Source organism: Homarus americanus, unplaced genomic scaffold (genome assembly GCF_018991925.1).
Source record: "Homarus americanus isolate GMGI-L3 unplaced genomic scaffold, GMGI_Hamer_2.0 scaffold51346, whole genome shotgun sequence".
In the NCBI taxonomy this organism is placed as follows: Eukaryota; Metazoa; Arthropoda; class Malacostraca; order Decapoda; family Nephropidae; genus Homarus; species Homarus americanus.
The window spans coordinates 1-23,576 of NW_024747276.1; the positions used below are offsets into that span (position 1 = coordinate 1).

Genomic DNA, 23,576 nt, shown 5'->3' on the forward strand with positions numbered 1-23,576 from the left:
TTGTGATTACTTTGAATATAAACATGCTATAGTTCACATACAAATTTTAGTTGGAACTAATTTTATTTCAAAGGGCTACAAATTTTTATCTCTTGCGCAAAATATACAACATTTATATTAAAATTATTAGCTGTCTTGTAACGATTTTAGCAATGCAAATTAAATTTTCCTAACTTTTGTCTGTGATATTATTTAAGATAAAGCCCGGTGACACCGACGGTTGGCGCCCGGGTCTGTGGCGAGTTTTTTCCCGGCCAGGAAATGACCCGGGTGAATATGATTAACATTGTTGGGATTCTTGTAATACACTGATTAATTTGTATATAAACATGCTATAATTTTAGTACCGAAATCAAATTAGTACAAGAAAACTCCAGCTTTGCACTAAGGTCAATTATTTCTTTTAGTATGGTGTGTGCATGTAAATGAATGAAAATAAATGAAGAAATTGATGTAAATCTACCCAAAAATACAGTTGAAAAACTTTATATTATAAAATGTACTACAGTACTGTACACTAATGTACAACAATTTTTATCTCTTGAGCAAAATATATGACGTTTACATTCAAATTATTGGCTGTCTTGCAAGGATTCCAGCAATGCAAATTATAATCTCCTAAATTTAGTCTGAAATATTATGTAAGATAAAAACTGTAAGCCTAAAACCCTGGCTGAACAGATGGGGGAGAGAGTTAAGACGATACGTTTGACAGTTTGAGCCGAAGGTCTCTGTGTGTTTATTTAACAGTCCTACTGAGCTTCTCTCATTTTAAAATGCCAGTGAAATGACCTGGTACAATATAATTAACATTGCTGGGATTCTTGTAACTGATTAATTTGAATATACCCGGTAAACATGTTGTAATTTGCACTGGACATAACAATTTTTGTACCGTAATCAAATTAGTACAAGAACACTCCGGCTTTGCACCGAGGTCATTTATTTCTTTTATTATGGTATGTGCATGTAAATGGATGAAAATAAATGAAGAAATTGATATAAATCTACCCAAAAATACAGTTGAAAAACTTTATATTATAAAATGTACTACAATTTTTAAATCTTCAACAAAATATATATAATGCTTATATTCAAATTATTGGCTGTCTTGCAAGGATTCCAGCTATGCAAATTGTAATCCCCTAACTTTAGTCTGAGATATTATATAAAATAAACACCTTAAAGCATAAAGTTATCACCAATGTTTTGTCTGGGAACACAAGGAGGCGAGGTAGCCAGCGAGCGTGGGAAGAAGGGGGAGGGGGGAAGTGAGGTGACAGTCTCTCTTTATTTATTGGAGATAAGATTTGACAGTTGGCGCTGAAGGCCTGCCCGAGTATTTATTTATCATTACTTAAGAGTGACTGAGCTCTTCTCATAATTTGCCACCCAAACGACCTGGGTGAATATAACTTGTAAGATAGTATTTGAATATCTGTATAAACAATCTATATTTGCCATAGACATAACAATTTAAGTACCGCGATCATTTAGTACACGTACAGTACGGGTTTGCACTCGGGTCCGTTGTTAACCGAGGGACCGCTGTATTGCAGTGTACTTATACTGTACAATATTGACTAAATTCACTAGATAACATACATAACTAATGGTTGGTAAAACTTGTCGAGTCTCTCGGCACGAGTGGCACGTGTTAGTGCTTGCGTCTCCCATCGTGGAAGTCCGTTTTCTCTCGCTTCGGGATGCCCGAGCCCATTTTCTCTTCATCTTAGAGTGCGGTGCACCAGAGACTTCGTTATTCCTCGGTAATGACACAGAATTTGAAATTGCAACCCCAATTGCAACTAGGGTTGCAATTGTTGAGGCAACTAGATATGTCCGATTACAGCAAATGTGTTATTGTCAATGTGTAGGTGAAAGATTAAAACCTCAATAGATGTAGGTTAACATTACACATGGAGGAAAATGCTTACTAAAGCCTAAGGAATGATATTCCTTTAACACATGACATCTAGCCAGTATGGGAAGGAGCGTCGTGTCTCCGTCAGGGGGTCTTGGAGTGGTGGTCCAGCAGGCATCACGGAAGTGTTTTTTCGAGGGGGGGCAGGACGTACGGTCGGCCTTTCACATACGCGGGTTTAGCATTCACGGATTCGCAAATCTGCGGATTGCCCCGCCAGAGGAATATTCTGTACATTGAAGTAATTGAAGTACAGTCGGCCCTTAACATTCGCGGGGGTTAGGTAACAGAGATACCCGTGAATGTTAAAAATCCGTGTACTATTGCTACCCCCCCCCAAAAAACAATCCCTGGCCCCCCCATGTCCTTATTTACCGTATATACCTGTGTGTAGTTCGAGTTTTTAAGACAAAATTATTTGGCAAAAATTGGGGGTCGACCTCTTAACGGGTAATAGTTTCGTTAGGTTGAAAAATATTTACCAGTAACTACCAGAAAACAATGGAAACGATGCACCAACACACCACCAGCTGTGAGTGTCGGTACAGTTGCCAGGGCAGATCTCTTGCGAGCCCAAAGTAGCCAAATCCATGGTATGGTAGCACAGGACGATGTAAAACAAAGTATTCATTCATTAAAGTTAACTCGTAGATACTGGACATAAATTTTTGTTCATTACATTTCAAGCATCAATCTTTGTTAATTAAATTTGAAACAAGAAAAAACTACGATACTGGATTTTCATTAAAATATTACATCACAAGTATATTTTACCTTAACCGTGACTGAATGAATATATTCGCGGAAATAAATATGGAAATGTAATATTTTTGCTGGAATGACGTACATATTATAGTGGGAAGTGGGATAAAATCATGACGAAACACTTTCGCTTTCTTTCGTTGTTCAAAATATTTTACCGTAATCGCTTTTCGAATGGTTTTCAGTTAAAAAACTGTTGCATCACAAGTGAATTAGGATAGAATATTATTGTAATACAACAGTTTTTTAACTGAAAACCATTCGAAAAGCGATTACGGTAAAATATTTTGAACAACGAAAGAAAGCGAAAGTCTTTCCTCGTGATTTTATCCCACTTCCCACTATAATATGTACGTCATTCCAGCAAGTTCGGTTCTTATTTCTGCTATCGGATGTTAACCGGCGCACGACTGTATGTGTTTTTGAAAGATGCAAATCCTCCGAGGATTCGCATCGCACGTAGCGCGAATTTGGATTGCGTGTCGTAAACGGACGCCGAGCCGGTCATTACCGGGATCGTACGTCAAATGAACCGAGGAATTATCGGAAAGACACAACGGGGAGAGAGGCGCTATTATTAGCCTTCGCGACGAGGGTACGCGCAACGCTCGAATAACTCGGCACAATGGGGCGAGCGAACCCTCGGGCATCGCGATGGGTTACCCGCCGCTAAACGACGGGCGACGCGCCGATTAAAATCTTATTTTGACGTTAAACCGACGCCATTTACGTATCGATAATATTTGGCAGATCCCATTTAGACCAATATATTGTATATTGCTGTACCTGTTCACTCTAATATCAACTACTATTTGCTCCGTCACTCCTCAAAAATCAGACGTGTCGTCGACGACTACATTGTGCATCTCGGTACGAATAAAACCGTCGCTACGACGCGGTGGCGAAACGTATGCCCCGAGGTCCGTCTCGGTCTAGCTCGTGACGTTCCAAAACTCTTCCGTTTAATGTATATTCCGATATTTTTGTAATCCTCGGTCGGGGCCTCGCTTCTAACCGGCACGATACATACATTAATATAGCTCAATGAATTTCTTGTTATAGTAAAGCATATACCGTACGGTCGTATGTCACACGAGGACGACTCCCTCGCTACCCGCCGTCTACGGCTATTGCTCATATAGTGACCGGATGTACCTGTACCAACTTATGCTGATGCACTGGGGATCACAGCAAAGTATTTCATCTAGAGTTTCAAATTTTACCGCTAGAAAATTCAATCGATACTTTTTGGGGGACCGTACATAATTTGGGGGGAACTGTTTTCGTTGTAGAAAAGTATCTTGGCTTTTATAATGTGAGTCTATAGGAATAGTGATTCGATTTACCATAGGTTTTTATAAGACACAGTACTCTTTCAAACTGGGGAATGCCTGTAGAACTTTCCTAACATTCAAAGTACCACAACAATATTAAATACAATACCACAGACTACTTGAGGTCCAGTAAACTTTATGTCCAGCCAACTTCATTCTAGTTCACATCAGGTCCACTGTAGGCAGTGTTGGAGAAAGTGCCTGAAAATATTACTTAAGATAAAGTACTGCACTGTTGATATGTAAAAATTTAAACTATGTCCTGTAGTCTTCTTCAAAACTATGCAAATAAAAGTTTACTCAACTCAACTGATTCATATAAGTAGAAAAAAGTATTTAGAGTACCACAGCATTTATAGAGTATCATAATTAATAAACAATGACATTATGTTTTGAAAACGAAAGTTAAAGTTATTAATATACTGTACTGTACTTTAAAGAACCACGAAATAAACACACATTCAAAATTGGGTATGGGATGAAAAACGTGAATCTGGGCCATATTTTGGAAGTGTCGCGTACCGCCGACGCCAATGGGACGCGACTTTACGCACAAACATTTACATAAATGCCCACTTTTATAGGATTACTGTACAAGTGTACTGAAATACAAGTACAGGTTGTACCTCTCCGGTCCGGCAACCACGGGACCCGACCGGTGCCGGACGCCGGAAATTTCCCGACCGTGGAAATTCGCCCTCTTCCTGGACAGATAGTGACTTCTGTTTACACTTGGAAGCACTAGCACCACTTTCTCTGCTTCGTGGTCTCTTTGAAGACATATTGAAGGGTTAAATGTCGTACAGTACCTTCTCAAATTTCGCGAGTTTTTAATTCGACGTTTTCTATTTGAACGCACAAAAAAAGCCGACACATTTAAAACTTTTGACGGCGGAAACTCAAATTTCGACGGGTTTGAATGGCCCGCCGACGTTCGGACGACGTGCACGATCGTGTAAACGGCGTTATTTCTCTTATGTACGAAAGATTCGTTATTATTTATTACTGAAAGTCTTTTGGATTGAATTAATGTTAGTGTGTGCAAAATGAGCAATACAATTCATTAATAATACGCTCAATATTAAAACGCGAGGAAATGAGACGGCACCGTTTTCGTCGATTACAAAAACGGTGACCGACTGGTTCTACGTATAAAACTGAAGAAAATAAGACCCCGGTTGTAGCTGTAGAAAAATTAATATGGTTCTTTTAAGTAATGTTAATACATGGAACAATAGAAGTAGCTAACGATAATGGTAAAGAAAAACAGAGATCGCGTATGCGAGTGCGCACGCGTGAAAACGTATCGTCATTACTTTACGTAAGAATGTGAAAGCAACACTTATTTACTGTTCATATATATTTTAATTAATGTTTCTGAATTTGTTTTTATTGAATTAATGTTTGTGTGTGCAAAATTAACAATACAATTTATTACTAATACGTGTAATATTAAAACGCGCGACGAGACGAGACGGCTGCCGGCATTGTTTTTGTTAAAGCTTACAAAACCGGTGACAGATTGGTTCTACATATAAAACTGAAGAAAATAAGACCCTGATTGTAGCTGTAGTAAAATTAATGTAAAAAAATTAATATGCTTGTTTGAAGTAATGTTATTTAATGTTAATAAATGGAACAATATAAGTAGCTAACCATCAATGGTAAAAAAAAAGTGAAACTGAGCGTATGTAAGTGCGCACACGTGAAAACATGTCGTCGTTACTCTACTTAAGAATATGAAAGCAACACTTATTTACTGCTAGAATATATATTGAAGGGTTAAATGTTATGCTCTGTATAGACAAGCACAGAGAGAGAGCTGCCGGATGTAAACAAACCTTAATTTCCCCCGGCTTTGTCGTTGTTGTTTTTTTACGGGGATTAGCCCACCCGGGCATAGGTCACTGACCCACATTGGGGCCTGAGGGGCAAAAATTTAATACTCCTGTAATAATAATAATAATAATAATAATAATCAAGATTAAAAAAAAAAAAAAGCTGCCTATCTACCTATTGGACAAACTAAAATCGTTCCGGATCACAGAATGCCGGACTAGAGAGGTACAACCTGTACTCTAATACACTCGGCTCGTACGCCCAGTGACACGACGTGAAGTGACGACGTCGGTATTACCTCCCAGCGGCGTTTCTCCGTTTGCCGTTAACGGCGTCGTGTGCGAGACCGGACGGGTCTGTACGGTCGAGTCTCGACTTGTCGTACCGAGATGTGTTGTTGGTCCTTGAAGCTTCCTGGAAATGTGACCAATAGCTATATAATACACAACACTGTAAAACTATTATATTATAGGCAGGGATTATTTGACCGGTACTCGGCACAATAACCGCCGCTTATTTGACAGAGATCTAAAATAAAACTAAATCCTTTTGTCAACAGAAATTATACAATTAAATAATACCATAATGTAATGACTTGTTTAATGCCCCCAACCATCCCGACTACAATCCTATACGATCCCCGCAGGTCCCGGTCAAATGGCCGACGGTTATTTGGCCCAGAATCGTGGTCAAATAACATCTTCGTACACTTATAATAAAGGCACTTGTTTGTTTAGTACCACGTGGAGAAACTGATTACTCAAATAGGTTAGGTTAGGTTGAAATAATCTTGTTCCAATGGTTTTTGATGTATTTTCAACTTTTATGACCTTCGGAAAATAGCTGCACGGCCAAAACGATAGTTTTACCAGTTTTTATTTGGATTTTTTCTAATAAATAAATATGATCTTAATTTCCTTACACTAACAAAAACAATGAATCTTCCAAAGTGAGTTAGACTTTCAACATGAAGGGTTAAAAAAACAACATTGAAAACCCTACCTAACCTAATCTAAACTACCTAACTTCTTGCGATGGACCAACAAAAACCGAATCGGCATACCCGGTTTCGTACGCGTCCAATAGTGTTTACATTTCGTGGACGCGACCGACGTAGAACGAAACTGCGACGATCTCGACGGATTCTTATCGTGCTGCCGGGAGAGAGGCACAATTTTGCGGGATTTATTATTTAAATCTCTCTGCTGTGACCAATCAGAGGACAGTGCAAATTTATTATGATATTTACACAGGAGCAAAAACTTTTTTTCTAGATATATTTAAGCCTCCTTCGTGACCTAAACGTTGAAGACGAGAACCGACTCACAGACAAAACATTAAAACACAAAAACAAAACATTAAAGAAATAACTTTTTCTGTTATCATTAGTTAAATACAGCTACTCCTCGACTTACGACCTACTCGACATACGACGGAGCGGCCATTTTTTTGGTCCGGTAAACACAGCTGTGAGCGCTAGCTCCCAAATTTGGGATGTTTTCGAGCTTATTACATTAACTGAAGGATATATAGACTTACCTACTTGTGTATAAGGACCCGAGGATAAGATAAGTATCGTCAAGCAACTTTAGTGTTGGGAACTTACTGTTTACCTTACAAAAATAACTGCTCGGGGTCCCATCACTCCTGGCTGGGTGTTGTGGGATGTCAACATTGCCCCACGGAAAGTGAATTTTCGCTTAAGAACTCTACATGGAAGAGTAAAGAAAAGATAGTATTGGACGAAGTTCTTGAAGACCTTGAGTTGAGTAGTGATGAGTCTAATACGAGTGATGAAGCACAAGGGAAGTTCGAAAGTGAGAAAATACAGCTACAACAAGAGGTAGTGAATAAGAAAGAAAATTCTAAAACAATGAGGGAGACAAGCTGGCATGAGGACAGTGAAAGCAAAGAAGTGAGAGAGGAGAAGAGACAAAATCATCTAGGACAAAAAACGTGTGTGGGTGGTAATAATAATGGAAATAACAGAAAGGAGATAGTGGAGAATGGATCAAGAACAGAGCAAAGTATGGAATTTGAAGGAAGCAGACAAGAACACACACAAGGTGAAGTTGGTCGTGTCAGGAAGAGATTAATTTTTCCAGTCATGCCCGATGACCTTCCTTGAAAAATTAAAATGGGCAGTACAACTAGGACGGGAGCATCGCAGCTTTGAGCCTCTTTTGAAAGAAGGCACACACAAGCCTTATCTTACAGGCTGTGGAAATGTTGACAACTGTTGGGTACAAGGGATTACTGATGGTTTTGCCAGAGGAGAGCGACATACTACTTACAAAGGTTATAATCTTCAGGTACCCTGTAATACTAGACCCAGAATACTTATTGGATGACGAAAGATTTGTTTGGGTCAAGAGGCATTTAATAAGGGGCGAAGAGAGAAGCCAGGTTATTGCTCTAATGAGAGGAAAGGTTCCAGAGAAAGTGTTCATCACAGGAGCAGGGTATAGGAAGGTGGCACTATATGTGGGGGGACCAATAATGTGTCTCAAGTGTTGCAGATGGGGACATAAGGCCTGGAGCTGTCAACTGGACCCACGTTGTAGATTCTGTGGGAAGAGGCACGAATCTAGCAACTGTAAGGACAAGATCAAAGCAGGAGAGAAAGTGAAGCCTTGTTGTTGTAAGTGTGGTAAAACTCTCAATGCTAGTTCAATTGCATGCGAGATGAGGCCACGTATGAGAAGTGACCAACAAAGGAATTATTCAGAGAACACCGAGGAAGTACGCTGTGGTCTGACAGTGACAAGACAGCAGGAGAACACACAGACAGTGATTCCTGAGAATGCCTGGCATGAAGATTCAAGAAGGATAAGGACTGCGCTTGCGGCCGGAAGCGTTGTTGATGCCAGAAACAAAGAGAGTAATAAACAAGTAGCAAGTGAGAGTAGTGGTGCAGCCCTCCAGGTTAGTGATAAAACTGTGCAAGAAATTCTGGGAGAAGAGGTGCTTAAGATGTTTCAGCTTTTGCAAAAGTTAGGTCAGAAAATAGAAGTGATAGAGAAAAGACTTGATACAGTGATAAATAAAGAAAGGGAAAACAAAGCTGTGAATAATGTAGAATTAAAAGGGAAAGAGGAAAGTGAAGAGCTCAAGCCTTTGAAAAATTCAGTGCTTAAAATAAGTATTACAGGGAAGGAGAGGAAAATAAAGGATTGTGTAGCGCAGGGAGCAACAACTGAAAGTTTTAAAAAGGTGTTGGTAAAGTGTAAAGATGCTGATAAAGAAAAACTTTTGAGGAAATGGGAATCTGTGCAGGAGGATTGGGCCTTCTTAAAGAATCTGATTGGAAAGGATATAAAATGTGTAAATATTAATCCTGGATCTAGCTAGCCTTAAGACGTCTTTAAGGTGGCGAGATGAGAATCCCAGGGCGAGATTCCTTGGCAGACGCCACGGCCCACCGCCACAGTCAACTTTTCCTGGGCCAGGCGCTCCGAGCTAGCGAGCGAGCCTGTAAACAACTCTGGCCTACTGACTCCGTCATATGATCATGGTCTACCCACTGTTCTTGGTTATATGTATGGAGCCGTATTAATATCCATGCTTAGGGATGACTAGCAGAAATATAGTCATCCCAGGTTAAGTATTGAACCACTGAATGAGAGTTCAAGGTACCAGGTTGTTCCTTGCAAACTAACAGGAGGTATTGTATGTTACTATAATTGTGGAGTTAGTCCAATGTGTTATGTATTCATCTGTAGTACCCATGAAAGAATAACCTGAGAGTATGAGGTTCTAACCACGAATTGAGAAGGTAATTTGTTCCTTGTTAAAGTAAGACCTGCGGGTCCAGGGTTATTGACAGTGTGTAAGCATTGCTAAATCTTACTTGTCACAGAAATACTACAACAGTATCCAATAAAGTAATGAATATTTGGAGGTGTTTAATGAGGTAATAAGTTCTTGAAGTGTTTGATGACTTAATAAGTTAATTTCGGTTCTGTTTAGCCTGAGTGAATCTAAGATGCATCTTCTCCACTCACTGTATTAATAAATATTGAGTTAGTAATCTGAGTATCACCACTCTACTCCTTCTAAACATTGGTTCCCAGAAAATAATACTTACTCACGTGCCTATACATCTACCACACTACCCAAAACCCTTCCATGAGTTCTGTTATATAATGAAAAGTCTGGGTGGTGGCAGCTACCCCTTGTAAGTATAAAAAGTGTTATACAAAGAATAACATGGTTCCCCAGACTAACCCATGTATAAGAAAGACATAAAACAAAGTATACTTCAGAAAGGTAAGAACATTGAAACTGAAAATACAATTTATATGAAAGGAAATGAAAAGAAAGAACCTTGACTTGGAAAACATAAGTGGAGAAGCATAAGAGTTACTTATATAAGAACATATAAGAATATAAGGTATATAGAGGTAAAGAACATATAAGAATAAATATATATGTAAAGAATGGAAGGAGAATAAGTATATTAAACAGGGTACTCATTGGAGGAATGCTACATAGAACAAATAAGTATACGAGTAAATAGAATACTAACAGAAAACAGTAGCTGGATGGTAAATTATTGAAAAGAGAAAACGCGGCCCGTTACAGGGACAGGAAAGGCGACCTGCTTAAACTGTCTGGATATAAGGGATTTCATCTCTATTCGGGTAAAGGTATAAGAGGGGTCTCAACATACATTAAGAATTCCATACCAGCAGAACTAGTTGGAAACCCGAGTAGAGTACAAGGAATAGAAAGTGTCTGTATAAAGTTATATTTGAAGGAAGGAGAACTGAACATAGCAAATTTGTATATTTCTGGATGCTGTTTTGACCTCAACTTCTTACCAGATTGCATGTTTTTGGACTCAACTTTGGCTGTAAGAGATTTTAATGCTCGACATCCAAGACTCGAAACAATGGGGAGAATTAATAGAAATGGTATAAAATTTTGGCAATTTTTACAAGATCACCCAGATTCTTACTTGTTAGGAAATAAGGAAGTGACTCATATTAAAGGAGGAAGGTTAGACTATGCTTGCATGATAAGCAGTCAGGGAGTCCAGGGAGAATGTGAGATAATAAGGGAGCTAGTCAGTGACCATTTTGTTGTGTATGTTCAATTACCATTAGGGAAGAGACAGGTGAGATATAGGAGGAAGAAATTGAAACTAAACAAGGATGACACAGAAGTGTTTACCCAAAATATAGAGAAATGGTACAGAAATTATACACCAGTCTGTATGGATAGCTTTTATAATGACTTAGTTGGGGAGATAGAAATATATTTGACTAAGTCAACACAGAAAAAAATAAATGATAAGAGACATGGGGCTAGGAAACACTGCTATACCAATGACAAAATGTTGAAGGGATGGACACAAATGTTAAGGGCAGCACATAAAGATTGGGTAAAGAATGGTAGAAGAGAAGAAGATAGGGAAATCTTCATGGATATAGCCAAAATATGTGGGCAGGCTAGGAAGGAGGCAAGGGAGAAATATTGGCAAGATTTTGCACAGCACATTGGGGAGAGTAAAAATCTCAAAGAAATATGGCAGGATATTAACAAAATTAGAGGAAAAAGGAGTAATTTTATTAGCCATCCTCATCCAGAGGAAGAAGCTAATAAACTGGTTGACAAATGGGCTAAAGCTGCTAGTGTTGCCTCCCTGCCTAACAGGACAATAGAAGCATTAGATGAGTGGCAAAATGAAAGAAAAAGATTTATTTCATCAGCTCTAAATATTTGTGATGTAACATGTGTAGATATTACTCAAGATGAGTTATTAAATGCTGTTAAAAAAGGAAAATCTACAGCACCAGGCGAAGATGGTGTGACATATGAAATTTTGAACTGCTTAGTTGGTATGGAAAATAGTCCATTATTAGATTTATTCAACATGAGCTATGCAGAGGGTAGATTACCAACAGAATGGAAGAAAGCGATAGTTATTCCTTTCCCTAAGGCAACTGGTGGATACAGGCCAGTGTCTTTAACATCTTGTTTTTCCAAGATGATGGAGAGAGTATTATTAAATAGGCTTGTATATATTGTGGGGGAAAATCTATCTTGTAATTTATTTGTTTTTTTGGAAGGGAAATGTACTTCAGACTGTGTTATAAAATGTTTATCAAATGATGCAGACAGATGTAGAGTTTTTGTGGATTTACAAGGAGCATTTGATAAAGCTCACAGTGAAGTAGTTATGAGTGAACTGGCTGCTCTAGGGGTATCAGGAAAGTTGTTACACTGGATAGGTGACTACTTGCATGGAAGGAGAATCTGTGTATGGTATCAGGGATGTTTGTCTGAGGAAAGAGCACTTGAACTAGGCACTCCCCAAGGGGGAGTATTGAGTCCAATGTTATTTAATGTGTTAATGAACAAGATAGCCTCACACAAATATCCCAAAGGAGTTGTAACCATCATTTATGCAGATGACATCTTATTTCAAGGAAACTCTGTAAAAAATTTGCAGATTGCATTAAATGATTTTAGTGTTCTTTCTCAAAAGATGGGCTTAGTTATGAATGAAGAAAAAACCAAGTGTGAATGTAAAGGAAGAGGAACTGAATCCGTTTTTCTAAATGGAAAAATTGTTGAGAAAGTGTCAAAGTATAAATATTTAGGAATGTATATTGGCTTTACTAGTGAAAGTAAAGAGGCAGAAATATATCATGTCCTCACTCAATGTAGAGCAAGATTACAGCCCTTGAAGGCTCTAGCATGTTGTGGTAAAGGTGCTGGGGTACCCATACTGAGAATGATGTGTATTTCTACCATCAGATCACTTATAGACTATGCAGCACCTGTCCTCTCTTGTATTGGTGAAGGAAGGCTACGGAAGCTTGAGATCATGCAAAATGAAGCAATGAGAATTATTTTAGGGTGTCAAAAGAATGCAATGATTGAGATAATGAAAATGGAACTAGGGTTACAGAGCATTTCACAGAGGGTCAATGAAATTAATACAGTTGCAGCAGTTCGATTAATGAGAGGGAACAGTGGGGGTAAATTTGTACAAGATATAAATGATGGTTTAAAAGATAAAAGGACCTTCTGCAGGCAAGGCAAGAGAGGATACATGAATGGATTAGTAAATATTATTAAAAAATGTAATCTGGCAGACTGGTGTACAGCTGTTCAGAAGAGTTGTAAGAATCCACCCTGGGAAGAACGAGAAGTAGAGTTAGACATAGTGCCTCTCACAATGAAGAAATCATTACATGAACCAGGACAGTTAAGGGCTTTATATGGGAATAAGATTAGTAATTTGCCTAAAATAAACACATTGCATGTTTTTTGTGACGGTTCAGTTATGTCAAGTGGCAGGGCAGGGTGCGGGATCCTTATAAGACAGTACACAGAACAAGGAAATGATGACATCAAAATTGGACTTTGGTTGAGAAGTTTTATTTCATCAACACAAGCTGAGTTATATGCAATGTTAGTAGGATTGGAAAATGTTGTAAAGAGGTATAAAGATGCATATTTTGTTGTTGATAGTAGGGCAGCTTTGGATTCTTTGAACAGTGGGAGTCCAGTCTTTGGACACATTATTGGTTCATGTAGAAAATTAGTAAATACAATACGGAAAAATGGCCATAATGTTCAATTTGTATGGGTCCCTTCACATGTGGGGATTGGTCTTAATGTTGTCAAATTATGTATTTTTGAATGCAGACATTAGTGATTGCGCTGTGTACCGACAACATTTTCATTTGTAATTCCCTTTAAAATGGCCGGCAAGCGTAAGATTGAGAGTTTCGTGGTGCCGAGAAGAAAATGAGACGCCCATCTATGTACAGTATTATTTTCCCATTTTCGACTTGCGACCCGGTCGCCGGTCCCTGACCCCGTCGTAAGTCGGGGACCGACTGTACCGTAATGTGCTGGGTATATACGGTATAGCTCTACTGTATATCATTATCTACAAGAGTTAAGTCGGACTCGCGAACGAGCCTCGGGAACTCGACTCGTCCGTCTGTCGAGAAGCTCCTGTATTGGCTTATAATCGACGAGTACGGTCACCCCAAAATAATATCTTTAGCCACGGGGTCGACGTGCTTCGAGGCTATTCGACCAATGTTACACGACCCGTTTCAGAACTGTTGCTAACTCTACGTCTACACCTCTGAGCACGAATGAGTATACGTATGTTTTTGAGAGATGCGAATCCTCCGAGGCTTCCGATCGCACGTCAAGCGAATTGAGATTGCGTGTCGTAAATGGACGCCGACGCCGTGCCGGTCATTAATGGGATCTCACGTCAAACGAACCGAGGAATTATCGGAAAGACGCAACGGGGCGAGCGAACCCGCGGTATCGCGATGGATCAGCCGCCACGAAAAGACCGGCGACGCGCCGATTTAAATTCTTATTGTGACGTTAAACCGACACTATTTACGAATCAATAATATTTGGCAGATCCCAATTAGACCGATATACTGTATATTGCTGTAGCTGTTCACTCTAATATCAACTACTATTTCCTTGGTCACCTCTCATAAATCATACGTGTCGTCGACGACTATATTCTGCAGCTCGGTACGAATGAAACCGTCACTACGACACGGTGAAATGTTCGCCTCGAGGTCCGTCTCGGTTGTGATCCGAAACTCTTCCATTTAAAGTATATTTCCATGTTATTGTAATCCTCAGTCAGGGGCTTCTTTACATATGCCTTGCTTCTACCCAGCACGATACATACATTAATATAGCTTAATGGATTTCTTGTTATAGTAAAGCATATACTGTACGGTTGTATGTCACGCGAGGATGACTCCCTCTCTCGCTACCCGCCGTCTATGGCTGTTGCTCATATAGTGACCGGATGTACCTGTACCAATTTATGCTGATGCACTGGAGATCACATCAAAGTCTTTCACCCAGCGTTTCAAATTTTACCGCTAGAAAATCTATCAATACTTTTTGGAGACTACATAATTGTGGGGGGAACCTTTTTCATTGAAGAAAAGTATCTTGGCTTTTATAATGTGAGTCTATAGGAATATTGATTCGATTTACCATAGGTTTTTATAAGACACAGTACTCTTTCAAACTGGGGAATGCCTGTACAACTTTCCTAACATTCAAAGTACCACAACAATATTAAATACAATACCACAGACTACTTGAGGTCCAGTTAGCTTCAGGTCCACTTCACTGCAGGTCCAGCCAACTTCATTCTAGTTCACATCAGGTCCACTTTAGGCAGTGATGGAGAAAGTACCTGAAAATATTACTTAAGATAAAGTACTGCACTGTTGATATGCAAACATTTAAACTATGTACTAAGTACTGTAGTCTTCTTCAAAACTATGCAAATAAAAGTTTCATAAACTGAATTGAAACATACAGGCAGAAAAAGTAGTACAGCATTTGTAAAGAATCATAATAAATAAACAATGACATTATGTTTTGAAAACGAAGCTAAAAGTTATTAATATACTGCACTGTACTTTAAAGAATAACGAAATAAACACACATTCAAAATTTGGTTTGGGATGAAAAACGTGAATCTGGGCCACAATTTTGAGAGGTCCCGTACCACCGACACCAATGGGAAGTGACTTTAGACACAATCATTTATATAAATGTCCACTTTTATAGGATTACTGTACAAGTGCACTTAAATACAAGTCCTCTAATACGCTCGGCTCGTACGCCCGACGCGAAGTGACGACGTCGGTCTTACCTCCCGCGGGTCGGCGGCGGCGGCGTTTCTCCGTTTGCCGTTAACGGCGTCGTGTGCGAGACCGGACGGGTCTGTACGGTCGAGTCTCCACTTGTCGTACCGAGATGTGTTGTTGGTCCTTAAAGCTTCCTGGAAATGTAACAGATACCTATATAATACACAACACTGTACAACTATTATATTATAGGCAGGGATTATTTGACCAGTACTCGGCACAATAACCGCCGGTTATTTGACAAAGATCTAAAATAAAACTAAATCCTTTTGTCAACAGAAATTATACAATTAAATAATACCATAATGGAATGACTTGTTTAATGCCCCCAACCATCCCGACTACAATCCCACACGATCCCCGCAGGTCCCGGTCAAATAGCCGACGGTCATTTGGCCCAGAATCCGGGTCAAATAACAACTTTGTATTAAAAATAAACATTACTCAATAGTTTAACACCACATGGAGAAACCGATTACTCAAATAGGTTACGTAAAGTTGAAATTATCTTTTTCCAACGGTTTTTATGGATATTTTGAACGATTATGACTTTTGGAAAATAGATGCACGGCCAAAACGATAATTTTACCAGTATTTATTTGGATTTTTTCTAATAAATTTATATGATCTTAATTTCCTTACACTAACAAAAACAATGAATCTTCCAAAAAAAGTTACTTTCAACATGAAGGGTTAAAAAAAAACATTGAAAACCCTACCTAACCTAATCTAATCTAAACTACCTAACTTCTTGCGATGGACGAGCAAAAATTTAATCGGCATACCCGGTTTCGTACAGTCCAATAGCGTCTACATTTCGTGGACGTGACCGACATAGAACGAAACTGCGACGTTATTGACGGATTCTTTTCGTGCTTCCGGGAGAAACGCACAATTTTGCGGGATTTATTATTTAAATCTCTCTCGCTCGAATTTCACATAATCTGCTGTGACCAAACAGAGGACAGTGCAAATCTATTGTGATATTTACGCAGGAGCTTAAACTTTTTTTTCTAGATATATTTAAGCCTCCTTCGTGACCTAAACGTTGAAGACGAGAACCGACTCACAGACAAAACATTAAAACACAAAAACAAAACATTAAAGAAATAACTTTTTCTGTTATCACTAGTTAAATACAGCTACTCCTCGACTTACGACCTACTCGACGTACGACCGCCTCGGTCGTACCAAAATTTTTTCAAATTACCTATTTTCGAGTCCTGACGTGAGTGATTGCACTGTGTACCGACAAAATTTTTGTTTGTAATTCCCTTTAAAATGGCTGGCAAGCGTAAGAGTGAGAGTTCTCGTGGTGCCGAGAAGAAGAATTGACACCCGTTTTAGATTTTCTATGTACGGTATTATTTTCGACTTGCGACCCGGTTGCCGGTCCCTAACCCCGTCGTCAGTCGGGGACCGACTGTACCGTAATGTACTGGCTATATACGGTATAGCTCTACTGTATATCATTATCTACAAGAGTTAAGTCGGACTCGCGAACGAGCCTCGGGAACTCGACTCGTCCGTCTGTCGAGAAGCTCCTGTATTGGCTTATAATCGACGTGTACGGTCACCCAAAAATAATATCTTTAGCCACGGGGTCGACGTGATTCGACCAATGTTACACGACCCGTTTCAGAACTGTTGCTAACTCTACGTCTACACCTCTGAGCATACGTGATGTTTTGAGAGATGCCAATCCTCCCAGGCTTCCGAACGCACGCCGTTTAATTCGGAGATTGCGGTCGAAATGGACGCCTCTATCGCCAGCGGTTATTAATGGGATCTACGTCAAACCAACCGAGAATTATCGAAGACGCAACGGGCGTAGCGAATCCGCTGGTCGCTGGTTAGGTCAGCCACACGAACGATCATGCACGCGCCGATTTAAATTCTTATTGTGACGTTAAACCGACACTATTTACTAATCAATAATATTTGGCAGATCCCAATTAGACCGATATACTGTATATCGCTGTAGCTGTTCACTCTAATATCAACTACTATTTCCTTGATCACCTCTCATAAATCATACGTGTCGTCGACGACTATATTCTGCAACTCGGTACGAATGAAACCGTCACTACGACACGGTGAAATGTTCGCCTCGAGGTCCGTCTCGGTTGTGATCCGAAACTCTTCCATTTAAAGTATATTTCCATGTTATTGTAATCCTCAGTCAGGGGCTTCTTTACATATGCCTTGCTTCTACCCAGCACGATACATACATTAATATAAAGTAACGGGGAGTTTACATAGTGAGTTGATATACTGTTCTGCCAGGTCACGCGAGGATGACTCTCTCTCGCCACCTCGGTCAGCCTATGGCTGTTGCTCATATAGTGAATGACAAAATTCTGTACTAATTTTAGAAAGATGTAATTAGATCAAATCAAAGTCTTTCACCCAGCGTTTCAAATTTTACCGCTAGAAAATCTATCAATACTTTTTGGAGACTACATAATTGGGGGGGGGGAGCTTTTTTCATTGAAGAAAAGTATCTTGGCTTTTATAATGCGAGTCTATAGGAATATTGATTCGATTTACCATAGGTTTTTATAAGACACAGTACTCTTACAAACTGGGGAATGCCTGTAGAACTTTCCTAACATTCAAAGTACCACAACAATATTAAATACAATACCACAGACTACTTGAGGTCCAGTAAATTTCATGTCCAGCCAACTTCATTCTAGTTCACATCAGGTCCACTGTAGGCAGTGTTGGAGAAAGTGCCTGAAAATATTACTTAAGATAAAGTACTGCACTGTTGATATGTAAAAATTTAAACTATGTCCTGTAGTCTTCTTCAAAACTATGCAAATAAAAGTTTACTCAACTCAACTGATTCATATAAGTAGAAAAAAGTATTTAGAGTACCACAGCATATATAGAGTATCATAATTAATAAACAATGACATTATGTTTTGAAAACGAAACTTAAAGTTATTAATATACTGTACTGTACTTTAAAGAAACACGAAATAAACACACATTCAAAATTGGGTATGGGATGGAAAACGTGAATCTGGGCCATATTTTGGAAGTGTCGCGTACCGCCGACGCCAATGGGACGCGACTTTACGCACAAACATTTACATAAATGCCCACTTTTATAGGATTACTGTACAAGTGTACTGAAATACAAGTACAGGTTGTACCTCTCCGGTCCGGCAACCACGGGACCCGACCGGTGTCGGACGCCGGAAATTTCCCGACCGTGGAAATTCGCCCTCTTCCTGGACAGATAGTGACTTCTGTTTACACTTGGAAGCACTAGCACCACTTTCTCTGCTTCGTGGTCTCTTTGAAGACATATTGAAGGGTTAAATGTCGTACAGTACCTTCTCAAATTTCGCGAGTTTTTAATTCGACGTTTTCTATTTGAACGCACAAAAAAAACCGACACATTTAAAACTTTTGACGGCGGAAACTCAAATTTCGACGGGTTTGAATGGCCCGCCGACGTTAGGACGACGTGCAAGATCGTGAAAACGGCGTTATTTCTCTTATGTACGAAAGATTCATTATTATTTATTACTGAAAGTCTTTTGGATTGAATTAATGTTAGTGTGTGCAAAATGAGCAATACAATTCATTAATAATACGCTCAATATTAAAACGCGAGGAAATGAGACGGCACCGTTTTCGTCGATTACAAAACCGGTGACTGACTGGTTCTACGTATAAAACTGAAGAAAATAAGACCCTGGTTGTAGCTGTAGAAAAATTAATATGGTTCTTTTAAGTAATGTTAATAATAACAGAAGGAGGAAGACTTTGAAAACGTAGACGCTATTGATTTTAACGGTAGAAGAATGTGAAAGCAACACTTATTTACTGTTCATATATATTTTAATTAATGTTTCTGAATTTGTTTTTATTGAATTAATGTTTGTGTGCAAAATTAACAATACAATTTATTACTAATACGTGTAATATTAAAACGCGCGACGAGACGAGACGGCTGCCGGCATTGTTTTTGTTAAAGCTTACAAAACCGGTGACAGATTGGTTCTACATATAAAACTGAAGAAAATAAGACCCTGATTGTAGCTGTAGTAAAATTAATGTAAAAAAATTAATATGCTTGTTTGAAGTAATGTTATTTAATGTTAATAAATGGAACAATATAAGTAGCTAACCATCAATGGTAAAAAAAAAGTGAAACTGAGCGTATGTAAGTGCGCACACGTGAAAACATGTCGTCGTTACTCTACTTAAGAATATGAAAGCAACACTTATTTACTGCTAGAATATATATTGAAGGGTTAAATGTTATGCTCTGTATAGACAAGCACAGAGAGAGAGCTGCCGGATGTAAACAAACCTTAATTTCCCCCGGCTTTGTCGTTGTTGTTTTTTTACGGGGATTAGCCCACCCGGGCATAGGTCACTGACCCACATTGGGGCCTGAGGGGCAAAAATTTAATACTCCTGTAATAATAATAATAATAATAATAATAATCAAGATTAAAAAAAAAAAAAAGCTGCCTATCTACCTATTGGACAAACTAAAATCGTTCCGGATCACAGAATGCCGGACTAGAGAGGTACAACCTGTACTCTAATACACTCGGCTCGTACGCCCAGTGACACGACGTGAAGTGACGACGTCGGTATTACCTCCCAGCGGCGTTTCTCCGTTTGCCGTTAACGGCGTCGTGTGCGAGACCGGACGGGTCTGTACGGTCGAGTCTCGACTTGTCGTACCGAGATGTGTTGTTGGTCCTTGAAGCTTCCTGGAAATGTGACCAATAGCTATATAATACACAACACTGTAAAACTCTTATATTATAGGCAGGGATTATTTGACCGGTACTCGGCACAATAACCGCCGCTTATTTGACAGAGATCTAAAATAAAACTAAATCCTTTTGTCAACAGAAATTATACAATTAAATAATACCATAATGTAATGACTTGTTTAATGCCCCCAACCATCCCGACTACAATCCTATACGATCCCCGCAGGTCCCGGTCAAATGGCCGACGGTTATTTGGCCCAGAATCGTGGTCAAATAACATCTTCGTACACTTATAATAAAGGCACTTGTTTGTTTAGTACCACGTGGAGAAACTGATTACTCAAATAGGTTAGGTTAGGTTGAAATAATCTTGTTCCAATGGTTTTTGATGTATTTTCAACTTTTATGACCTTCGGAAAATAGCTGCACGGCCAAAACGATAGTTTTACAAGTTTTTATTTGGATTTTTTCTAATAAATAAATATGATCTTAATTTCCTTACACTAACAAAAACAATGAATCTTCCAAAGTGAGTTAGACTTTCAACATGAAGGGTTAAAAAAACAACATTGAAAACCCTACCTAACCTAATCTAAACTACCTAACTTCTTGCGATGGACCAACAAAAACCGAATCGGCATACCCGGTTTCGTACGCGTCCAATAGTGTTTACATTTCGTGGACGCGACCGACGTAGAACGAAACTGCGACGATCTCGACGGATTCCTATCGTGCTGCCGGGAGAGAGGCACAATTTTGCGGGATTTATTATTTAAATCTCTCTGCTGTGACCAATCAGAGGACAGTGCAAATTTATTATGATATTTACACAGGAGCAAAAACTTTTTTTCTAGATATATTTAAGCCTCCTTCGTGACCTAAACGTTGAAGACGAGAACCGACTCACAGACAAAACATTAAAACACAAAAACAAAACATTAAAGAAATCACTTTTTCTGTTATCATTAGTTAAATAAAGCTACTCCTCGACTTACGACCTACTCGACATACGACGGAGCGGCCATTTTTTTGGTCCGGTAAACACAGCTGTGAGCGCTAGCTCCCAAATTTGGGATGTTTTCGAGCTTATTACATTAACTGAAGGATATATAGACTTACCTACTTGTGTATAAGGACCCGAGGATAAGATAAGTATCGTCAAGCAACTTTAGTGTTGGGAACTTACTGTTTACCTTACAAAAATAACTGCTCGGGGTCCCATCACTCCTGGCTGGGTGTTGTGGGATGTCAACATTGCCCCACGGAAAGTGAATTTTCGCTTAAGAACTCTACATGGAAGAGTAAAGAAAAGATAGTATTAGACGAAGTTCTTGAAGACCTTGAGTTGAGTAGTGATGAGTCTAATACGAGTGATGAAGCACAAGGGAAGTTCGAAAGTGAGAAAATACAGCTACAACAAGAGGTAGTGAATAAGAAAGAAAATTCTAAAACAATGAGGGAGACAAGCTGGCATGAGGACAGTGAAAGCAAAGAAGTGAGAGAGGAGAAGAGACAAAATCATCTAGGACAAAAAACGTGTGTGGGTGGTAATAATAATGGAAATAACAGAAAGGAGATAGTGGAGAATGGATCAAGAACAGAGCAAAGTATGGAATTTGAAGGAAGCAGACAAGAACACACACAAGGTGAAGTTGGTCGTGTCTGGAAGAGATTAATTTTTCCACAGTCATGCCCGATGACCTTCCTTGAAAAATTAAAATGGGCAGTACAACTAGGACGGGAGCATCGCAGCTTTGAGCCTCTTTTGAAAGAAGGCACACACAAGCCTTATCTTACAGTGGGGACCATGGAGGCTGTGGAAATGTTACAACTGTTGGGTACAAGGGATTACTGATGGTTTTGCCAGAGGAGAGCGACATACTACTTACAAAGGTTATAATCTTCAGGTACCCTGTAATACTAGACCCAGAATACTTATTGGATGACGAAAGATTTGTTTGGGTCAAGAGGCATTTAATAAGGGGCGAAGAGAGAAGCCAGGTTATTGCTCTAATGAGAGGAAAGGTTCCAGAGAAAGTGTTCATCACAGGAGCAGGGTATAGGAAGGTGGCACTATATGTGGAGGGACCAATAATGTGTCTCAAGTGTTGCAGATGGGGACATAAGGCCTGGAGCTGTCAACTGGACCCACGTTGTAGATTCTGTGGGAAGAGGCACGAATCTAGCAACTGTAAGGACAAGATCAAAGCAGGAGAGAAAGTGAAGCTTTGTTGTTGTAAGTGTGGTAAAACTCACAATGCTAGTTCAATTGCATGCGAGATGAGGCCACGTATGAGAAGTGACCAACAAAGGAATTATTCAGAGAACACTGAGGAAGTACGCTGTGGTCTGACAGTGACAAGACAGCAGGAGAACACACAGACAGTGATTCCTGAGAATGCCTGGCATGAAGATTCAAGAAGGATAAGGACTGCGCTTGCGGCCGGAAGCGTTGTTGATGCCAGAAACAAAGAGAGTAATAAACAAGTAGCAAGTGAGAGTAGTGGTGCAGCCCTCCAGGTTAGTGATAAAACTGTGCAAGAAATTCTGGGAGAAGAGGTGCTTAAGATGTTTCAGCTTTTGCAAAAGTTAGGTCAGAAAATAGAAGTGATAGAGAAAAGACTTGATACAGTGATAAATAAAAAAAGGGAAAACAAAGCTGTGAATAATGTAGAATTAAAAGGGAAAGAGGAAAGTGAAGAGCTCAAGCCTTTGAAAAATTCAGTGCTTAAAATAAGTATTACAGGGAAGGAGAGGAAAATAAAGGATTGTGTAGCGCAGGGAGCAACAACTGAAAGTTTTAAAAAGGTGTTGGTAAAGTGTAAAGATGCTGATAAAGAAAAACTTTTGAGGAAATGGGAATCTGTGCAGGAGGATTGGGCCTTCTTAAAGAATCTGATTGGAAAGGATATAAAATGTGTAAATATTAATCCTGGATCTAGCTAGCCTTAAGACGTCTTTCAGGTGGCGAGATGAGAATCCCAGGGCGAGATTCCTTGGCAGACGCCACGGCCCACCGCCACAGTCAACTTTTCCTGGGCCAGGCGCTCCGAGCTAGCGAGCGAGCCTGTAAACAACTCTGGCCTACTGACTCCGTCATATGATCATGGTCTACCCACTGTTCTTGGTTATATGTATGGAGCCGTATTAATATCCATGCTTAGGGATGACTAGCAGAAATATAGTCATCCCAGGTTAAGTATTGAACCACTGAATGAGAGTTCAAGGCACCAGGTTGTTCCTTGCAAACTAACAGGAGGTATTGTATGTTACTATAATTGTGGAGTTAGTCCAA

General features: G+C 39.4%; 1 long non-coding RNA gene across 1 annotated transcript; it reads right to left on the reverse strand.

The window, feature by feature from the left end:
* Positions 1-4,160: 4,160 nt before the first annotated feature.
* Positions 4,161-21,135, reverse strand: LOC121879545. Its single transcript, XR_006091363.1, has 6 exons — positions 20,160-21,135; positions 18,178-18,269; positions 15,536-15,664; positions 14,963-15,070; positions 6,158-6,273; positions 4,161-4,221 (listed from the first exon to the last, which is right to left on the reverse strand). It is a non-coding gene; the product is annotated as an uncharacterized LOC121879545 (long non-coding RNA).
* Positions 21,136-23,576: the final 2,441 nt, after the last annotated feature.